The sequence below is a fragment of the Oryctolagus cuniculus genome, chromosome 15 (genome assembly GCF_051225735.1).
Source record: "Oryctolagus cuniculus isolate XC-2025 breed Fujian yellow rabbit chromosome 15, ASM5122573v1, whole genome shotgun sequence".
Lineage (NCBI taxonomy): Eukaryota > Metazoa > Chordata > Mammalia > Lagomorpha > Leporidae > Oryctolagus > Oryctolagus cuniculus.
Window position 1 is genome coordinate 27548293 of NC_142881.1, and position 22521 is coordinate 27570813.

Consider the following 22521-nt stretch of genomic DNA (forward strand, 5'->3'; position numbering starts at 1 on the left):
AAAAATAACTCTGTTAATGCTAGCCAGCCAAAAAACATCACTTAATAGCCTCTTCCACCCTAACCCACTACGATCAGGCTATCAAGTCACCTTATGACAGAGCAAGCTCTTCAGTTCTGGGTAGATTGATCCAAAGAGTCAAGGATGGGACCATTCAGTTCATCCCATCTTATAGTACACACCACTGAAAGGGGAAAGCCCAAACACTACACTGGGTAAAGGCAAATGTTAGAGCTAACTCCTATTTTCTTTTCTTTTCTTTTTTTTTTTAAAAGATTTTATTTATTTATTTGACAGGTAGAGTTACAGACAGTGAGAGAGAGACAGAGAGGAAGGTCTTCCTTCCGTTGGTTCACTCCCCAAATGGCCGTAACGGCTGGAACTACGCTGATCTGAAGCCAGGAGCCAGGTGCTTCTTCCCAGTCTCTCATGTGGGTGCAGGGACCCAAGCAGAGGGCTGGACTGGAAGAGGAGCAACCAGGACTAGAACTGGCGCCCATATGGGATGCTGGTGCCGAGGGCGGAGGATTAACCAAGTGATCCATGACACCAGCCCCCTCCTATTTTCCTATTTCAACTGCTCTATATTCTTGGTCCTTCTCTCCCTCCCCTGCTCTCTACCCAAAGCTTTTTCCTTCTGCCCCTTTCTGTTCATTTCTCTTTACTTTCTGCCTCTTTAGTTGTTTTTCTTTTCCATTCTTCCTTCCTTTCCTCTCTCCTTCTTTGTCTCTCTCTCTCTTTCTAAAGGGCAAGGCTCCCCAAATAAAACATAACTGATAACTGATAAGGCTTTCACGAATAATGGTCCTAAATTACCCTATCCTCCACAATAAAAACAGCAAAGGACCTGAGATTCAAGAGTAGTATCTCTTGCGCTCTTTCTTTTCCTCCCTAAGGAGGTTCAGTCGTCTATATGAACAGTTAATTCAAAGGAATGAAAAGCTGAGGCCTGTGCTGTTGCTTAGCAGGTTAAGCTACTGACTGTAGCATTGGGATCCCAAAAGGGCACAGGTTCGAGTTCCAGCTGTTCCACTTCCAATCCAGCTCCCTGCTAATGGCCTGGGAAAGCAGCAGAAGATGGCTCAAGTGCTTGGGCTCCTGCCACCTATGTAGGAGACCCAGAAGAAGCTCCTGGTTCCTGGCTTCAGCCTGGCCCAGCCCTGGCCATTGTGGTCACTGGGGAATGAACCAGTGGATGAAAGATTCTCTCTCTCTCCCTGTCTCTCTGTCTCTCTTCTCTCTAACCCTGCCTTGCAAATAAATAAAAAATAAATAAATCTTTTTTTAAAAGGAATGAAAAGAAAGGAAAAATGCAGAGAACTAGAGGAAAGTAGAGAAAGGGGTGACAAGAGGAGAACAGGGAAACATTTTTCTAAACGTTTCTCTATTCAAGCTTCTTTACAGATTTTACAAAGCTTAGGTTTTTTTAAATTGTTATTTCTGAGGCAGAGAGACAGAGACAGAGCTCCCATTCACTTGATTCACTTACCAAGTGTCCACAGGGAGCTAGAGACTCAATCCAAGTCTCCCACATAGGTGGTAGGGACTCAGCCATTTGAGCCATCACTGCAGCCTCCCAGGCTCTGCTTAGTAGGAAGCTGGAATCAGGAGGCACAGCTGGGATAGGACACAGGCACTGTGACCTGGGATCTGCGTGTCCTAACTGATATCTCAATCTCCAGGTCAAACTGCTACCCCTAAAGTTTTAATGAGGCCAATCAAGCTTTTAAAATAGACTTGAAAAAAATTAAAATATGACTATGAATTCACAGAAAATCCCATTTATTAAAAGCAGGAAAGAACAAAAGAAGGGAATCTATCTCACAGGGCTGTTGTCAATTTGGCTTAGAGGAGAAGTATTTATGATATTGGTTGACCAGATAATAAGATCCACTGGGTGCTACTGACACATTCTAGGAAATTATCAAGGCCCTAGTCAAACCTCAGAACCAAATCTTTTTCAAAAATTCTATAGTTATTAATATTTAAAAACAAACAAAAAACCCCACAACATTACCAAAATCATAAAGAAATACAGACACTCAGGGTATACAATTGTTATAGGAAGAGAAATCAATACAAGCAAGGCAGTTTGTGTCCAAATCTAAGAATCAGTTCTTTCAAAAAAAAAGTTTATTTTTATTTATTTGAAAGGCAGAATGACAGAGACAGAAAGAGGGAAAAAGAGAGAAAAAGGGATCGTCCATCTACTGGTTCATTTCCCAAATGGCCACAACAGCCAGGACTAAGCCAGGCCAAAACCAGGAACTAAAAACTCCATCTGGGCCAGCGCCGTGGCCTCCACCTAGCGGCGCCAGCACACCGGGTTCTAGTCCCGGTCGGGGCGCTGGATTCTGTCCCGGTTGCCCCTCTTCCAGGCCAGCTCTCTGCTATGGCCAGGGAGTGCAGTGGAGGATGGCCCAAGTCCTTGGGCTCTGCACCTGCATGGGAGACCAGGAGAAGCACCTGGCTCCTGGCTTCAGATCAGCGCGATGCACCGGCCGCATCGCGGCAGCTGCGGTGGCCATTGGAGGGTGAACCAATGGCAAAAGGAAGACCTTTCTCTCTGTCTCTCTCTCTCTCTCTCACTGTCCACTGTCAAAAAAAAACCTCCATCTGGGTCTCCCACGTGGGTAGCAGGTGCCCAGGTATTTGGGTTATCTACCACTGCTTTCCCAAGTACATTAGCAGGTTTTGGGATCAGAAGTGGAGCAGATAGGACTCTTCACTAATATTCATATGTTATGCCACTGCACCACAATACCAGCCTAAGAACAAGTTCTTTAAGAACCGAAGGGTGGGCCGGGGCTGTGGCATAGCAGGTAAAGCCACCACCTGCAGTGCAGGTATCCCATATGGGCACCAGTTCGAGTCTCAGCTGCTCCACTTCCGATCCAGCTCTCTGCTATAGCCTGGGAAAGCAATGGAAGATGGGCCAAGTGCTTGGGCCCCTGCACACATGTGGGAGACACGGAAGAAGCTTCTGGCACCTGGTTTCGGATTGGCCCAGCTCCAGCCGTTACAGTCATCTGGGGAATGAACCAGCGGATCGAAGACCTCTTTCTTTCTCTCTCTCTCTCTCTCTTTGTAACTCTGCCTTTCCAATAAGTAAATAAATCTTAAAAAAAAAAAATAAAGAACTTAATGGGCCAGTGTTGTGGCACAGCAGGTCAAGTCACTGCCTGAGATGCCAGTATCCCATATGAATGCCGGTTCAAGTCCCAGCTGCTCCACTTCTGATCCAACTCCCAGCTAAAGTGCCTGGGAAAGCAGTAGATAATGGCCCAAGTGCTTGGGACCCTGCCATCCACGTGGGAGATCTGGACAGAGTTCCAGGCTTCTGGCTTTGGCCTGGCCCAGCCCTGGCTATTGCAGCCATTTGGATAGTGAACCAGCAGATGGAAAAATCAATCTCTGTCTCTCCCTCTCTTTGTAACTCTGCCCTTCAAATAAGTAAAATAAATCTTTAAAAGAAAAGAAGAAAAATTAAAGCAACCCCTGAAAATTCACTATCACTGCAACTGAAACTGGTTCAGTAAAGAAAAATTATGATAAATACTGAGGGGAGGCCGGCGCCATGGCTCACTAGGCTAATCCTCCACCTGCGGCGCCAGCATCCCGGATTCTAGTCCCGGTTGGGGCTCCAGATTCTGTCCTGGTTGCTCCTTTTCCAGTCCAGCTCTCTGCTGTAGCCCGGGAAGGCAGTGGAGGATGGCCCAAGTGCTTGGGCCCTGCACCCGCATGGGAGACCAGGAGCAAGCAGCTGACTTCTGGCTTCGAATCGGTGCAGTACACCGTAGCGGCCATTTGGGGGATGAACCAACGGAAGGAAGACCTTTCTCTCTGTCTCTCTCTCTCACTGTCTAACTCTGTCAAGCCTAGTAAGCCACGGCGCCAGCCAACCCTTCAGTTCTTAAAGAACTTGTTAGGCTGGTATTGTGGTGCAGTGGCATACCATATGAACATTAGTGAAGAGTCCTATCTGCTCCACTTCTGATCCCACAACCTGCTAATGTACTTGGGAAAGCAGTGGAAGACCTGTCTCTCCTTCTCTCTGTCTGTAACTCTGCCTCTCAAATAAATAATGTTTTTTTTAAAAAAGGAGATAAACATTTTAAAAATTTCCGATCAGATTATCTACATAATTGTCCTGACACCAGTTAAACAAAGGGAAACGATGATTAACCATTCTAGATAGCAGTTAAAAAAATAAAATAAAATAAAAAACCTTGCCTTGGCAGAGAAGCAAATCAAATTTTACCTTCCCTGTGGAACTTTTGGAGAAAGACTATAACCAACATAAATATTTCTCATTCTCTATCTACCTTTACTGCATTCATACCAGTTTTGGTGACTACTGAGCCTGATACCTAGCATCACTTAGGACCCTGGTATTCCCAAGTACAAAACAAGTACTTCCATTCCCAAGTACAAAACAATTCTACTACCAAAGGCATGCATTACTCTTTTTCTTCTTCATAGAACCTAGAGAAAAGAATGACTCATTAAATCCACTGAAATCAGACTAAAAGGACAATCTTGGGTTTGCTTGGGAGGATTAATGAACCTGATCTGGATACTGACAGAAGTCCATTTTCCTCTGACTACTTTCCCGACAATGCTTCTCTCCAGGTGAGTTGAATCAAGAAAGACTCTTTTGGGGGTTAAAGCCCTTGCCTGCAGCACTGGCATCCCATACAGGCACTGGTTGGAATCCGGGCTGCTCCACTAATGATCCAGCTCTCTGCTAATGCTCCGAGAAAGCAACGGAGGATGGCCCAGGTCTTTGGGCCCCTGCACCCATGTGAGAGACCCAGAAGAAGCTCCTAGCTCCTGGCTTTAGATAGGCTCAGCACTGGCCATGTGTCCATTTGGGGAGTGAACCAGCGGATGGAAGAAACCTCTCTTTCTCTAACTCTCAAATAAATAAAGTAAATCTTAACCAAAAAAAAAAAAAAAATGCGCTAGAAGAAACTGGGATCCTCTGCCACAGTAACCAGGCTCCTGTCACAAAAAAGTATTTGGCCATAGTAGGTATTAAATAATGTACCTTAGATGTAGACTCATTCCTGAGAAAATGAGGCAAAGAAGAAAAAAACTGCACTTTCGGGGCCGGTGCTGTGGCATAGCAGGTAAAGCCGCCAGCTGCAGTGCAAGCATCCCGTATGGGCTCCAGTTAGAGTCCTGGCTGCTCCACTTCCAATCCAGCTTTTTGCTGTGGCCTGGGAAAGCAGCAAGATGGCCCGGTCCTTAGCCCCTGCACCCACTTGGGAGACCCGGAAGAAGCTCCTGGCTCCTTGCTTTGGATCGGCCCAACTCCAGCCGCTTGGGGAATGAACCAGCCGATGGAAGACTTTCTCTCTCACTCTCACTCTCTCTCTCCCCCTCTGCCTCCCTGTCACTCTGACTTTCAAATAAATAAATAAATCTTTAGAAAAAAGAAAGAACAAAAGAAAGAAATGAGGAAGGAAGGAAGGAAGGAAGGAAGGAAGGAAGGAAGGAAGGAAGGAAGGAAGGAAGGAAGGAAAAGAAACAAAGGAAGGAAGAAATGCACTTTAAATTCAGAACACATGGGGTGGGCATTGGGTATAATGGTTAAGACGCCACTTGGGACATCTGCATCCCATATCAGAGTCCCTATGGTCAAGCCCCGCCTTATGCTCTCATCCTCTGCTGCTTTCCCACACACATTAGCAGGCAGCTGGATCAGAAGTGAAGCAGCCAAGACTCAAAGCGCCACAGGCAGAGGCCTTATTTACTATGCCACAGCACCGGCCTCTCCTCATTCTTTTAACACCTTAGCCAAAGAGCTACTGAAATGTTTGTTTTGTGCTCCAAGACTTCAATTTTATCATATGCCCAAGCCTGAGAGGACTCAAAAGCAAAGTTGAACTTTATTAAAAAAAAAAAAAAAAAAAGACAATCAGCCATTGATATCTTATATCTAGGATATAATTAAATCAGTTTGGTGCTAAGGTGCACACAGTGACTACCAAAAGCCAATACAGGGGCCTGCGTTGTGGCATAGCAGGTTAAGCCTCTTCCTGTGATGTCAGCTTCCCATATGGGTGCTCTACTTCCAACCCAGCTCCCTGCTAATGCGTCTGGGGAAGCAGCAAAAGATTGCCCAAGTACTTGGGCTCCTGCACCCACATGGGAAACCAAGAAGAAGCTCCTGGCTCCTGGCTTCAGCCTGGCCTAGCCCTGGCCATTGCAGCCATTTGGGGAGTGAACCAGCGATGGAAAGATCTCTGTCTCTCTTCTTCCCCCTGTAACTCTGTCCTTTCAAATTAAAAAAAAAAAAAAAAAAAAAAAAAAAACTTAAGGAAAAAAGCCAATATAAATTAACTAATCAACCCTAAGACATCCAAGGCCCTAGAGCAGCTAATGAAGCTGCCAAGCAAATATTTCCATGGTCACTGCCAGGCAGTCAGGGTTAGGACAGAGTAAATTGGAACAGAGGATGCACACAACACCACTGCTACTCCTTTGACCACCCTAGAACCTCTTTCAGTAAACCATGGCATACAACAATTTCCCAAGGTCACAAGGGGAAAGTTTGTTAGACTTCAAATCAGTACCCTGTTGTCCACTCAAATTTCAGAGTTTTTCAAATCACTAGCCCACTAGACCACAATTTTTTTTTTTGGTGGGAGGATGGGTTTTTTTTTTTATTAGACCATAAATTTTTTTTTTATTTGACAGGTAGAGTTAGACAGAGAGAGAGAGACAGAGAGGAAGGTCTTCCCTCCATTGATTCACCCCTGAAATGGCCACCACAGCCGGAGCTACGCCAATCCGAAGCCAGGAGCCAGGCACTTCATCCTGGTCTCCCACGCAGGTGTAGGGGCCCAAGCACCTGGGCCATCCTCCACTGCCCTCCCGGGCCACAGCAGAGAGCTGGACTGGAAGAGGAGTAACCGGGACTAGAACCCGGCGCCCATATGGGATGCTGGTGCTGCAGGTGGAGGATTAACCAAGTGAGCCATGGTGCTAGCCCCTAGACCATAAATTTTATAAAAACAGGAACCATGTCAATTTCCTTGAAAAGTAGGTCCCTAGTAGCTTAGTTTCTGCTACATAGTTAGTGCTCAAGACATAGTTGTTGACTGATCAAATAAATGAACTTCTGCTAACAGAAAAGCTCCTAGAGGAGAACACGCTCTTTCAGAGTCTTTCAGTACAAATGACTCCCTCCTCCACTCATTAAAAGAACTCAAAAGGATGGCATATCTAATATGACATGTCTAAACAACTAGTTTAACATCATACAAAAGGTATAAGGTGCAAAGTGACACATCATTCACAATTACATTCACAATCCTTACTTCCTTGGGGAAAAATACTTACACTCTCCAGGATGGTAATGGGCTCAAATTAATATCTGGCTAACAAAAGGTGATTCTTCCAGAAACAATCATCTAAATAGAACTATTTTCCTGAAACCAAAATTGATAGGGATGAACCCTACTGGTTCCCAAATGTCAAAGTGGGGCGGTGCTGTAGCATAGTGGGCGAAGCCTCCACCTGCAGTGCTGGCATCCCATATGGGCGCTGGTTCAAGACCCAGCTGCTCCACTTCTGATCCAGCTTCTGCTGTGGCCTGGGAAAGCAGCAGAAGATGGCCCAAATCCTTGGGCCCCTGCATCCCACATGGGAAGACCCAGAGAAAGCTCCTGGCTCTTGGCTCCTGGCTTAGGAACAGCACAGCTCCAGTCATTGCGGCTAATTGAGGAGTGAAACAGCAGATGGAGGACCTCTCTCTCTGCCTCTCTTTCTTGTTTTGTGTAACTCTGACTTTCAAATAAATAAGTAAATCTTAAAAAAATAAAAAATAAAAAAGAATGCCAGGGCCAACGCTGTAGTGTAACAGATAAATCCGCCGCCTGCAGTGCCCACACCCCATATGGACACCAGTTGGTGTCTCAGGTGCTCCACCTTCAATCCAGCTCTCTTCTGTGACCTGGGAAAGCAGCAGAAGATGACACAAGTCCTTGAACCCTTGCACCCATGTGGGAGAACCAGAAGAAGCTCCAGGTTACTGGCTTTTGGATTGGCTCAGCTCCAGCCATTGTGGCCATCTGGGGAATGAACCTCTTTCTCTCTGCCTCTTTCTCTGTAGCTCTGCCTTTAAAATAAACAAATAAATCTTTAAAAAAAAATGCCAGCTAACAAATGTAGAAATAATGATACAATTAGAAAATCAGGGGGCCGGCGCTGTGGCACAGTAGGCTAACCCTCCGCCTGCAGTGCCAGCATCCCATATGGGCGTCAGTTCGTATCCCGACTGCTCCTCTTCCAATCCAGCGCTCTGCTATGGCCTGGGAAAGCAGTAGAAGATGGCCCAAGTGCTTGGGCCCCTGCATCCATGTGGGATACCCAGAAGAAGCTCCTGGCTCCAGATTGGCCTGGCTCTGGCTATTTTGCAGTGGTCTGGGGAATGAACCAGCAGATGGAAGATCTTTCTGTCTCTCCCTCTGTCTGTAACTCTACCTCTCAAATAAATAAGTAAATAAATAAATCTTAAAAAAAAAAAAAGACACAATAGGACACAAATCCAAAATGCAGAACATTCTAAAGATAAAAGGGGTACAAGCATTTGGTCCAACATCCCATATCAGCATGCCTCTTCAAGACGCAGCTCTGGTTTCAAGTCTACCTTTCCACTAATGTGCACTGTGGAAGACAGTAGTGATAGCTCAAGTACACGAATCTCTGCTATCCAGCTGCGAGATCCAGATTTGAGTTCTGGATTCCTGGCTTCAGGCTGGCCCAACCCTAGCTGCTATACAGATTCAGAGGTAATAAGCAGATGTGGGGGGAAGAACTTCTATATTCCAAAAGTTGTACCTGTGAAATTTATGTTTATTAAATAAAAGCTTTCTAAAAAAAAAGTAGATGGAAGATCTCTCTCTTTCAAATATCATTTAATAAATAAACAGCCTGATCTCTTCAAATAGACAGTGACAGAGGAAAAAAGTGAAGAAAATTGATAGTTTAAAGACATGCATGGCAGTTCATTAAACTTTCGAGTAATTAACAAAATAAAAAAGACATGCAACTACCTCCTAATGATAGGAAATTCTGCTTAGATTTTGGTTTGTAATCCCAACTCTGGGAACAAATGAGAAAATTTATTTTTTATATATTTATTTTTAAAGATTTACTTACTTATTTGAAAGAGTTAGAGAAGGGGAGAGATAGAGATCTTCAATCCACTGATTGACTCCACATTTGGCTACACTGGCTGGGGCGGGGCCAGACCAAAGCCAGAAGCCAGAAACCAGAAGCTTGGAGCTTCTTCAGGGTCTCACATGTAGATGGCAGGGGCCCAAATACTTGGGCCATCCTCTGCTGCTTTTCCCAGACCATCAGCAGGGAGCTGGATTGGAAGTGGAGCTGCTAGGACATGAACTGGTACCTATTTGGGGTCCTGGCACTGAAGACAGTATCTTTACTCAATATGCCACAACACCAGCCCCCAAATGGGAAATTTTAAATACAAACTGGATATTAACTAATATTGGAAAATTATTAAGTTTCATAGGTGTGACAATGGTACTATAATTATATGAGAGAATATCCTTATTTATGATGCATGCTTAATATTTCAGAGTGAAAAGTCAACATGTCTGCAATTTATTTCCAAGTGGCTCATAGGAAAAATAACATACACGGCCGGCGCCGCGGCTCACTAGGCTAATCCTCCGCCTTGCAGCGCCGGCACACCGGGTTCTAGTCCCGGTCGGGGCGCCGGATTCTGTCCCCGTTGCCCCTCTTCCAGGCCAGCTCTCTGCTGTGGCCAGGGAGTGCAGTGGAGGATGGCCCAAGTGCTTGGGCCCTGCACCCCATGGGAGACCAGGAGAAGTACTTGGCTCCTGCCATCGGATCGGCGCGGTGCGCTGGTTGCAGCGCGCCGGACGCGGCGGCCATTGGAGGGTGAACCAACGGCAAAGGAAGACCTTTCTCTCTGTCTCTCTCTCTCTCACTGTCCACTCTGCCTGTCAAAAAAATAAAAAAATAAAAAAGAAAAATAAAAAAAAAGAAAAAATAACATACACAAATACACAGATAAAGCAAGCAAAGCTACATATTAATACTTTTGACCCTAAGTGTATGATGTGGGTGCTCACTATGGTATTCATTCAATTTTTGGTATGTTTAAACATTTTCAAAAAAAAGAAAAGGAAGAGGAGGAATGCCACACAACCCATTAAAAATGACATCACAATTCACAATGGAAAGCAATCTGAAGTCTGACAACTACCACTGTAACCTATAGTAGCGCAATCATAATACCACTTCAGCTGTCAGTTCATTCAATCAATGTAGTGCCAGTCTTCTTAAACCTGTTATTTGTCCAAAGAGAAGATGAACCTTGATAAACAAAAAACCTCATGTGGAATGAGGCTTGCTTTCTTCTCTTTTTTTTTCTTTTTCTTTAAAGATTTATTTTATTGATTTGAAAGGCACAGTGACACAGAGGGAAAAACAGATCTTCCAACAAATGGCTGTAAGGGCTGGGGCTGGGCTGGGCCAAATCCAGGATCCTAGAATTCTATCCAGGTCTTTCATGTGGGTGGCAGGGGCCCAAGTATCTGAGCCATTCTGCTGCTTTACCAGGAGTATTAGTGGGGAGCTAGATCAGAACTGGAGCAGTCAGGACTCAAACTGGCGCTCAGATATTGGATCAGTGCCACTAGCAGCAGCTTAACCCGCTGTACCCTAATACCAGCCCCACAGGCAGTGGATGAAGCTTTCTTATTCCACAAATCCTTGTTAAATTTCCCAAGTTTTATATATTTTCTGCCAATTAACAACTGACTTTACTGGAAAATGAAAAATAATCAGTGGAAAAGTTCCAACCATCACCGGGGAATCACATTTGCCCCTCTACTTCTGGTGGATTTTTCTCAATTTAAGGCCAATCCCAGATAAGAATGAAGTCCTTTTGATCATTTTCCTTCCCAATTAGTGTCCCCAACTGCCCTTAGCCTCCAGTTCCCAAGTTGCTTTCCAGGACACCTGGAAGCAGGCTGCATGGCTGACTGCAGAAAAACTCTTGCTCCCACACTACATCTGGCCCTGCCTTTCCACCAAATCAAATGCCAATTTATTGCCCTCTGATGTACAGTCTATCAGGCCACTTCCTGGATGCTCCCACTTCACACTGCGCCAGAAACTCAAGGCAATAATAATATGAGTACCACAAACGGGCAAGTAATTGCTCAATAAGCGTGGAACAAGGAAAGGTCAGTTATGATCTCTGCACATGTGGCAGCCCTTCACAATGTGACCTACAATGGTAACAGAAGGCTGGTGTTACTGAAGAAACATGCAATGAGAAGCCAGCCAACAGGCAGCCAGGAGTGCTTGTCCATCTAAGTCCTTTAGATCTCCAAAGAACAAAGGAAACAAAGGCCCCAAAACTGGTAAGGAATATCCTATCTGCTAGTTTTCCTGAAGCAAAACTGGAAACCTAAGGTAGTCACTCCCTCCTTCTGCCATCTTTTTCTTTTTTAGATGAAATAGACAATTTTTTTAATTTATTTATCTGAGAGCCAAAGTTACAGAGAGGTAGAAAGAGATCATCCATCTACTGGTTCACTCCCCAAATGGCCACAATGGCCAGAGCTGGGTCAGACTGAAGCCAGGAGCTTCTTTCAGGTTTCCCATGCGGGTGCAGGGGCCCAAGGACTTAGGCCATCATCTACTACTTTCCCAGGCCACAGCAGAGAGCTGGATTGGAAGAGGAGCAGCAAAGACACAAACTGGCTCCCTTATGGGATCCCGGCATTGCAGGCAGCAGCTTTACCAGCTACGCTACGGCGCTGGCCCCAAAGCATTTGACTTCTGAAATCTTTTTGGCATTTGTCCTGAGTTTGAGTGGGTGGAAAAGAAGAAAGGGACTCTGCCTAAATTCTTGTTAAAAACAAAACAGCAGCTGGCTTTCTCTCTTTTCACTCATCTAACTACTATCATGACAACTTGGACATCTACCCAGAGAGAAGTTTCAAGCTAAGAGATATCTATGCCAACCATGACAAAGACAATGAGAGCAATACTAGCAACACTGACACCACAAACCATGCTGTTCCTGTTCCCTAACCACTGCTGGAAGAAAACAAGGTTCTTTTGCCTCTATTTTTCAAAGTTAAGCTATTAAGAATGCCCTTTCCTCTTTTTTCATACCCCCTTTTCAAATACAGTAGTGGAATATGTGTTCTCCCATCAGCCAGCAGACTAGATCTGATGGGTAAGTGTGTCTGGGTACTACAGAAATAAAAAGAAAGATCTGGACCAATGAGGAGCCAGAATATGCAGAGCCATTTCTTATAGAGTTTTCAGGTTTTTGTTTTTTTCTTTTTTCTTTTTTTTTTTTTTTTTTTTTTGACAGGCAGAGTGGACAGTGAGAGAGAGACAGAGAGAGAAAGGTCTTCCTTTTTGCCGTTGGTTCACCCTCCAATGGCCGCCGCTGCAGCCGGCGCACCGCACTGATCGATGGCAGGAGCCAGGATCCAGGTGCTTTTTCCTGGTCTCCCATGGGGTGCAGGGCCCAAGCACCTGGGCCATCCTCCACTGCACTCCCTGGCCACAGCAGAGAGCTGGCCTGGAAGAGGGGCAACCGGGACAGAATCCGGCACCCCGACCGGGACTAGAACCCGGTGTGCCGGCGCCGCAAGGTGGAGGATTAGCCTAGTGAGCCACGGCGCCGGCCAAGGTTTTTGTTTTTTTCTAAGATTTATTTATTTATTTAATTTAGTTGGAAATCAGAGTTACACAGAGAGAAGGAGAAGCAGAGAGAAAGAGGTCTTCCATTCGCTGGTTCACTCCCCACTTGGCCACAATGGCTGGAGCTGTGCCAATCTGAAGCAAGGAGCCAGGAGCTTCTTCCAGGTCTCCCACATGGGTCAGGGGCCCAAGCACTTGGGCCATCTTCTACTAATTTCCCAGCCCTTAGCAGAGAGCTGGATCAGAAGTGGAACAGGGGCCAGAGCTGTGGTGCAGTGGGTTAACACCCTGGCCTGGAGCATCAGCAACCCATATGGGCCCTGGTTAGAGACCCAGCTGCTCCACTTCCAATCCAGCTCTCTTCTGTGACCTGGGAAAGCTGTAGAAGATGGCCCAAGTCCTTGGGCCCCTGCACCCACGTGGGAGACCTGGAGGAGGCTCCTGGCTCCAGACTGACAGCTCCAGCCATTGTGGCCAATTGGGGGGTAAACCATCGGATGGAATACCTCCCCCCCCCCCCGCCTCTCCTCTCTCTGTGTAACTCAGACTTTCAAATAAGTAAATAAATCTTTAAAAAAAAAAAAAGAAGAAGAAGAAGAAGAAGAAGAAGAAGAGGTGGAACAGCTGGGACTCGAACCGGCACCCATATGGGATGCTGGCACTGCAGGCAGTGGCTTTACCCACTGTGCCATAGCACTGGCCCCAGAGTCTTCAGTTTCTAATCTCAAGTCCAAACAAATGTTTGGAAGAACTTAGGGCAGCACTGCAATGAGCAAGCTAAGCTGCCTCTTACAGGGCCAGCATCCAATATGGGTGCTGGTTCGAGTCCCAGCTGCCCCAATTCTGATCTAGCTCCCTGCTAATGCATCTGGAAAAGCAGTAGAAGATGGCCCAAGTGCTCGGACCCTTGCATCCACAGGGGAGACCTGGAAGAAGCTCCTGGCCCCTGACTGCAGATCAGCCCAGCTCTAGCTTTTGCGGCCATTTGGGGAGTGAAATCAGTGAATGAAAGATCTCTTCTCTCTGTCTCTCCCTCTCTTTTTCTCTGTGTAACACTGCCTTTCAAATAAATAAATAAATCTTCAAAAAAAAGAACTTCATGGTTTCAAATTGTCAAATGAAGAGAGTTTGGAGATCATTTAGCAAAGGCCTCAATAAAAAGAAATGGCAAAGTAAAATCATCAAATTATGGGCCTATTAGAACCCTTTCATTGGCCAGCGTCGCAGCTCACTTGGCTAATCCTCCACCTGCGGCGCCGGCACCCCGGGTTTTAGTCCCAGTTGGGGTTCCAGATTCTGTCCTGGTTGCTCCTCTTCCAGTCCAGCTCTCTGCTGTGACCTGGGAAGGCAGTGGAGGATGGCCCAAGTGCTTGGGCCTTGCACCCACATGGGAGACCGGGAAGAAGCACCTGGCTTCTGGTTTCGGATTGGTGCAGCGCACCAGCCGTAGCAGCCATTTGGGGGGTGAACCAACGGAAAGGAAGACCTTTCTCTCTGTCTCTCTATCTCTGTCTCTCTCTCACTGTCTAACTCTGCCTTTCAAAAAAAAAAAAAAAAGAAGAAGAAGAACCCTTTCATTGATAATACTCTGAAGAAAACAGGAATGTGGTATCTTTATTTTCTCTAAATGTGTTAAAATGCCCACAAGTCTGGAACCCTTCAAGTTGCCAACATTCTAAGATACCAAAATCAGTTTGACTCCAATTCAAGCTACCTTCTAACATTTTGCTCAAGAATTTCAAAACTAACATAGTCTTATTTTTTTTATTACCAAGAAAGCAAAACACAGCACAGGAAACAGATACTTACATAAATTTATCAAACCTTGCCTCCTCCATATTCAACCCTTTTTTGAAAAATTTTTACTTATTTAATTTATTCGAAACACAGAGATCTCCCATCTGTTGGTTCACTTCCCAAATTACTGCAATAGCTGGGGCTGAGCCAGGCTAAAGCCAGGAAACTGGAACTAAATCCAGATCTCCCCTATCAGCAGCAGGGACCCAAGAACTTGAGCCATCATTGCCTGTCACCACCCAGAGTGTGCATTAGCAAGAAGCTAGAACTGGGAGCAGAGCTGGAACCTTAATCCAGACACTCCAATCTGGGAAGCAGGCATCCAAAGCAGTGTCTTACCCATTAAACCAAATGCCTACCCTTCAATACTCAGCCATTTGTCTGCCAAATTTTATATCTGGTTCTTTTAGTCTCCACTTAGTCAGGACTGAAAACAATTCACAAACTCAATTCCAAGTGAGACAAAGTTAATGGCTCATTCAACCTCCTCATGCTGATTAATGGTATATTACTTATTCTACCACTCTGCAAACTATGGACCCCTGTAAAAAAATTATAGTATGTATTCAATCAATATGAAAGATGACAACTATCAATTTTCTTTCATATATTGTACTGTTAATCTTTTTTCTGACAGTGATTACTAAAATCTTTTTTTTTTTTTTTTTTTTTTTTTGACAGGCAGAGTGGACAGTGAGAGAGAGAGACAGAGAGAAAGGTCTTCCTTTGCCATTGGTTCACCCTCCAATGGCCGCCGCAGCCGGTGCGCCGCGGCCAGCGCACCGTGTTGATCCGATGGCAAGAGCCAGGTACTTATCCTGGTCTCCCATGGGGTGCAGGGCCCAAATACTTGGGCCATCCTCCATTGCACTCCCTGGCCACAGCAGAGAGCTGGCCTGGAAGAGGGGCAACCGGGACAGAATCTAGTGCCCCAACCGGGACTAGAACCCAGTATGCCAGCGCCACAAGGTGGAGGATTAGCCTAGTGAGCCGCAGTGCTGGCCTTAAAATCTTTTTTTTATACCTTTCCACCTTCCAAATAAAACAGATTATACTTAAGACATGAGGTACTATTGAACAATTTTTTTTTTTTTTTTTTTTTTTTTTTTTTTGACAAGCAGAGTGGACAGTGAGAGAGAGAGAAACAGAGAGAAAGGTCTTCCTTTGCCGTTGGTTCACCCTCCAATGGCCACCACGGCCGGCACACTGCAGCCGGCGCACCGCACTGATCCGAAAGCAGGAGCCAGGTGCTCCTCCTGGTCTCCCATGGGGTGCAGGGCCCAAGCATTTGGGCCATCCTCCACTGCACTCCTGGGCCACAGCAGAGAGCTGGCCTGGAAGAGGGGCAACCAGGACAGAATCCGGTACCCCGACCGGGTACCCCGACCGGGACTAGAACCTGGCGGAGGATTAGCCTATTGAGCCTCGGCGCCAACCAAACAATTTCATTTCTACCTAGGCAATTATTTCTTTTATTTTTTTATTTTTTGACATGCAGAGTGGACAGTGAGATAGAGAGAGACAGAGAGAAAGGTCTTCCTTCTAGGCAATTATTTCTAAGAAGCCTAGGCCAGACAAGTGTTAAGTCACACTTTCTCCCAGGTTGGCCTCCAGACTCTGTTTAAATGTTCTCTGCAAATCTCGAGAAGTCAGATGAATTCAAATCTCCTAACTCAGATTCTGAATTCACACAGCTGGAGATAGACAGTACTCTACAGGTGTGTTTGTCCAGGATAAATTATATTTAAATAAGCTCCTGACATATCCACTTTTTCCTGGCACCTGCTTCTCCCTCTTAAACTCAAGCACACCTTATCTTGCTATCCCAGTAAGCTCGTAAAGAAATAACCTATTCTGGTGGGCATTGTGGTGCAGCAAGTTAAGTCGCCACTTAGAACGCCTGCATCCCAGGTTAGAGTGCTGGTTCAATTCCTGGCTACTCCACTTCTGATCCAGCCAATGTGCCTAGGGAAGCAGCAGATGATGGCCCAAGTACTTGGGTCCCTGCCTAGTGGTGGGAGACCCAGATGGAGTCTGGCTGCCTGGTCCGGCCCCAACCTTTGTAAGCATGTGGAGAATGAACCAAAGGGCAGAAGATCTCTCTTTCTCTCTCTATTTTTCCCTCATTCCCCACTCCCCTACTCTGTCATTCCATTTTACAAATTAATCAATTAATCTTTTTTAAAAAGAAAAAAAGATACCCTATCTGTCAGAATTACTCTTTGCAACCCACCAATGTCTTTGGGCCTATCTAAATTCTGGCCATAACAACTTTATATGAAAAAGTCAAATAAGCAAACATATAAGGTATCATTTTTATTCATGTCTTTGGTTTGTTTGTTATGCAAAGGAAAAGCAAGAATAAGAAAAGATGTCAGCAGGGGTGGCCATTTCACCTAACAGTTAAGATGCCAGTTAGGACGCCCAAGTCCCACATCAGAGTTCCTGGGTTTGAAACCCTGCTCCAGGGGCCAGCACTGTGGTGTAGCAGGTGAAGCCATCGCCTGAAGTGCCAGTATCCCATATGGGCACCAGTTCGAGTCCCGGCTGCTCCACTTCTGATCCAGCTTCCTGCTATGGCCTGGGTAGGTAGTGGAGGATGGCCCAAGTCCTTGGGCCCTTGCACCCAAGTGGGAGACCCAGAAGAAGCTCCTGGCTTCGGATCAGCACAGCTCCGGCCATTGCAGCCAGTTGGGAAGTGAACCAGGGGATGGAAGACCTCTTTCTCTCTGCCTCTCTTCTCTCTGTGTAACTCTAATTTTCAAATAAACAAAAGATCTTAAAGAGAGAGAGAGAGAGAGAGAGACCCTGCTGCAGCACCTGATCCCAGATCCTAGTGGTGACAGCTTAAGAAGGAGTTCCTGCCACCCATGTGGGATTCATTTCCAGTTCCCAACTTTGGGCCCATGATAGCAGGCACCAAAGGAGTGAACCAATGGATAGGATCTCATTCTCTCTCTTTCTCTCCCCGACTCTAAAATTAAATAAATAAACATGTTTTAAAAGATAGCAGCAAGTTGTTCTCGCTTAATAGGGACCACATGAGGGCCAGTGTTGTGTTGCAGCAGCTTAAGTCACTGCCTATAACACTAGCATCCCATAATATCAGAGAGCTGGTTCAAGTCCCAACCTTTCTGTTTCCAATCCAGCTCCCTGCTAATGTGCCTGAAAAGGCAGTGCACAATGGGCCAAGTACTTGGGCACCTGCCACCCACGTGGGAGATCAAGATGGAATTCCAGGCTCCTGGTCCAATCCAGCCACTTGGAAAGTGAACCAGCAGATGGAAGATGGCTTTCTCTCTGTCGCTCTCTGTCTCCTGTCACTATGCCTTTTAAATAAATCTTTACCAAAACAATTGAGGGGGAAGAACTGGCAACATTGTGGACTAGCAGGTAAAGCCTGCAACACTGGCATCCCATATGGGCAGTGGTTGGTGTCCCGGTGCTCCACTTCCAATCCAGCTCCTTGCTTATCACTTGGGAAAAGCAGTGGAAGATGGCCCAAATACTTGGGCCCTGCTACCCACATAGGAGTCCCAAAAGAAGCTCCTGGCTTCAGCCTGGCCCAGCCCCAGCTGTTGTTTCCACTGGAAAGTGAACCAGTGGATAGAAGCTCTCTCTGTCTTTCCCTCTCTCTATGTTAACTCTTTCAAATATATAAATAATTCTTAATAATAATAATAATAATCTTGGGGCCAATGCTGTGGCATAATGGGTTAAGCCTCTACCTGTGGCACCAGAATCCCATATTGGCGCCAGATCAAATCCCAACTGCTCCACTTCTAATCCAGCTCTCTGCTAATGGCCTGGGAAAAGCAGTGGGAGATTGCCCAAGTCCTTGGACTCCTGCTCCCATGTGGGAGACCCAGAAGAAGCTTCTGGCTCCTGGCTTCGGATAGGCCCAGCGCCAGCCATTACAGCTATTTGGTGAGTGAACCAGCAGATGGAATGGCTTTCTGTCTATGACTGTAACTCTCCCTCTCAAATAAATTTAAAACCTTTTAAAAAGGCAAACTCACCACCCCCTATACAAATACACACACATACACACACACACATACTCACACACATATACACATACACATTCCACTGAGAAGTCTTCTTCAAACTCTGACCCTGGGAAAACACAGAGGATAGGTCAAGTCCTTGGGCCTCTGCATGCATGTGGAGACCTGGAAGAAGCTCCTAGCTTCTGGCTCCAGTCTGGTTCAGCCCTAGCCATTTAGGGAGTGAACCAGCAGATGGAAGATCTCTCTCTCTCTGCCTCTGCCTCTCTGTAACTATGCCTTTCAAATAAATAAATAAATATTTTATTTTAATAATTTTTTTAAATTTACTTGAAAGGCAGAGCTTCAAAGAGAGCGAGGGAAAGATAGAAAGAGAAAACTCTTTATCCACTGGTTCACTCCCCAAATGGCCACAATGGCAGAGGCTGGGCCAGACCAAAATCAGGAGCCAGGAACTTCTTCTGGGTTTCCCACGTGGGTACAGGGGCCCACATCCTCCATGCTTTCCTAGGGACATTACCAAGGAGCTGGATCAGAAGTAGAGGAGCCAGGACTCGAAATGGTGCCCATATGGGATTCTGGTGTCACAGGCAGCAGCTTTACCCAGTACATCACAACACTGGCCCCTCTTTCTGCTTTAAACCAAAAAATTTCTAGAGAGAATCTCTTTGTAATAATCTAGGTTTAAAGACCAAGGACAAATTCTGGAGGCAAATTTAAAGACCAAGCCTAATCCTGGAGGCAAAAGACCACAAACACTATACAAGTCACAACTGGTGAGAGCCCTTTCCAGAAAGCTATAGTGGGCGAAGAGTACTAAGGCTTTCAAGAACGTATCTAGTGTGGCAAGAAAGAGATCAAAGACCACAGACCAGACCAGGTTGGCTAGAAGTATGCCTCTAAACTATCTTCTCTTTTGAAACGTAAAACCAAAACCCACTATCTTGATATTTCACTTTCCCTTCCATGGCCCTATCCCATGCCATAGCTCTTACCACAGGATCTAACTGTGGGACTGAGGATCACTCCAATATGTAAGAGCCCCATGGATTGCTAGAAGGATAACTGGAAATGTGTCTTTGGAATCTAAACCCACAGCAGGACTTGAGCAGATGTACAGCAGAGGCCGTGGCCCTCCTGCCCCTAAGGCCAGGACACCCCAGCCCTGCAGGCAGCACAGAGTTAACTACCCACCAGCTTTGAGAAGCACAAAGGTACATCACTGCAACATGCCTAACATTTACATTGCCTCTCTCTGCTCATTAAACAGGTTTTGGTTAAATAATGAACAAACTGTATTACAGACTCCGATGAGAATTCCAAAATTATAAATCAACTGGGAAAGCCCAAAGGGGCAGACAGACAGGGAGGGGTGAAAAGGATAATATTGACTAATATAAAGGGCGCAGCTTGACAGTGGATATTCATGCCACACCTGATCAAACACACTCTGTGGGGGGAGGGGAAAGAGCAAGAAAGGGGAGATGGGACAAGACAGCCTGAAATTTGCATCCGGAAAAGATTAAAACGGATTCTTTGGGGATAGAGAAAATACATAATATATATTACTATAAATGCAAAACTGTACTAAAAGCTAACTCAAATGTCAAAGATTACAGCTTGAATAAATTTAAATATAAAAGCCATGTGCTTCCTTGAGTTAATGAGAGAGACATAAAAGGACAAACTGGGCTAAGAGGCTGTACAGAGCCTTTTGCTGCCTTTGCTGGGCAATGGGTCCAAGCACAGCAGCAACTACAGTTCGCAGCTTCCCTCCATGGCCCTACAACCTATTTTCTATATTTAAAAGTTGAAATAATTCATATACCATAAAATTTACCCTCTTAAGGTATACAACTCAGTGGTTTCTTATATATTCAGAGTTGTGCAACCATCACTACTATCTAATTCCAGAACATTTATACCACCCAAAAAAGAAACTTTGTACCCAATAGCAGTCATTCCCCATGCCCCCTCTCAAGCCCTGGTAACCATGCATCTGCTTTAACTCCGTTAGAACAATCTCATAATAGGATTCCTGAGAAGACTTAATGACCTAGTAAGGGAAGAAATTAAATCTCTCTCAATAAGTTAAGGCTTTTTTCAAATAATGATACCAAAACTTTGTTATTGGACATCCTTTTTCTTCCAAGTCTAACCCTCTCTTCAGAGTTGGCATGAATATTCTGTTGCTCTGTATCAGAGATGGGGAACATCTGGTCCAAGGGTCACATAAGACCCACAAAATCATCTGGTCTAACCCTGCCAAGGCAATCACAGGCATGACTTAAAATTCAAAAAAACTATAGCAGACTACATTTTTTTTAATATTTATTATTTATTTATTTGAATGGCAGAGTTAAAGAGAGAGAAAGAGATTATCTTGCATCTGCTGGGTCACTCCCCAAAGGGCCACAACATCTGGGGCTGAGCCAGGCTAAAGCAAGGAGCCTGGAACTCCATCCAAGTTTCCCAAGTGGGTGGCAGGGGCCCAAGTACTCAGGCCATCTTCCACTGAGCCTTCCCAGACACATTAGCAGGAAACTGGATCAGAAGTGAGCTGCCAAGACTTGAACCACTGTTCATAAGGCATGTCAGCATCACAGGCAGCAGTTTAACCCACTAAGTCATAAAGTCAGACCCAGCAGGCTAATCAGGCTAATTTTTAAGTTGATAATTTTGTATAGCCCACAAATGATGCCATAAATATCCAAATGGCCCTTGGATATAAATATCCAAAAAGGGTTCGCCAGCCTTGCAAATAATAATGAGCATGCAGTCATCATGCAGTTTACACAAATACTGATTGCAAATGTGGCCCAAAGACACTTATTTGTGACAATAACTAAGTAATAGTCTAAGCGGAGATAATGGATTTATTTCCTTCAAAATGATCACACAATACTCCTGGATAAGTTAGTACTATTTATGGACACAAAAAGATCCCATCACTATTTATAAGGGAAAAAAAATCATTTTAGTTGGGGCCGGCGCTGTGGCTCACTTGGCTAATCCTCCACCTGCAGCGCTGGCATCTCATATGGGTGCCAGGTTCTAGTCCCAGTTGCTCCTCTTCCAGTCCAGCTCTCTGCTGTGGCCTGGGAAGGCAGTGGAGGATGGCCCAAGTGCTTGGGCGCCTGCACCCGCGTTGGAGACCAGGAAGAGGCACCTGGCTCCTGGCTTCAGATCAGCGTAGCTCCAGCCGTAGCAGCCATTTGGGGATAAACCAACGGAAGGAAGACCTTTCTCTCTGTTTCTCTCTCTCACTGTCTAACCCTATCTGTCAAATAAATATTTAAAAAAAATTTTTTTAATCATTTTAGTTTACTGACAATGCCCAATGAACGACCCATGTTCAACAGTGATGTTCATACCAATCAAGCCAGCAGGTACAGAAAATCTCTGCCAAAAAAGGAGCAAGCGCAAGTCAGTTTCATAAGTTAAAATGGGTGGAAGTCTTGGAATTCCTGCTACCTCTAATCTAAGTGATATACCATAACCAGTCATGTAACCCAGGCAGAATTACTTGTTTCTGCAAGTTCAAAACTCTTTCCCAGCTTCCTACCATTAACAGGCTTCCAGGAAAGCAGTCCTCCTGACACTGCCAATCATAAAAATCTGTTTGTTTCAGTAAAGGAAACAAAAAATTGGTCATGGATTGCAGAGTCCAGGACCACAGGGACAGCTGACCCATGAACTATTTCTGGGAGCCAGCACTTTGTGGGGGGTCAGAACCAATCTGAAGACCATGAAATGCTCTATTTTGCATCCACTCTGTCATTTTCTCAGGCAGGTATTATGCTAAAAGCCAAGAAAAATGGGGTAACCCTGGTGGGTTCCACTTCAACATCTGCCAAAGCTGTTGGTCTTAAAAACACTACAACCTTCCCCTTTTCCAGGGGTAAGCGCAGCAATACTCAGTTATGTTCATAGGACCACTAACAGAATTGGCTCCTCCATAAATTCTTATCTTAATAGTTCCAAG

At 45.4% G+C, this 22521-nt stretch overlaps 1 protein-coding gene across 13 annotated transcripts in view; it reads right to left on the reverse strand.

The window, feature by feature from the left end:
- Positions 1-22521, reverse strand: part of GBF1 (golgi brefeldin A resistant guanine nucleotide exchange factor 1) — a 152576-nt gene that overhangs the window by 110585 nt on the left and 19470 nt on the right. The window lies entirely within an intron of this gene.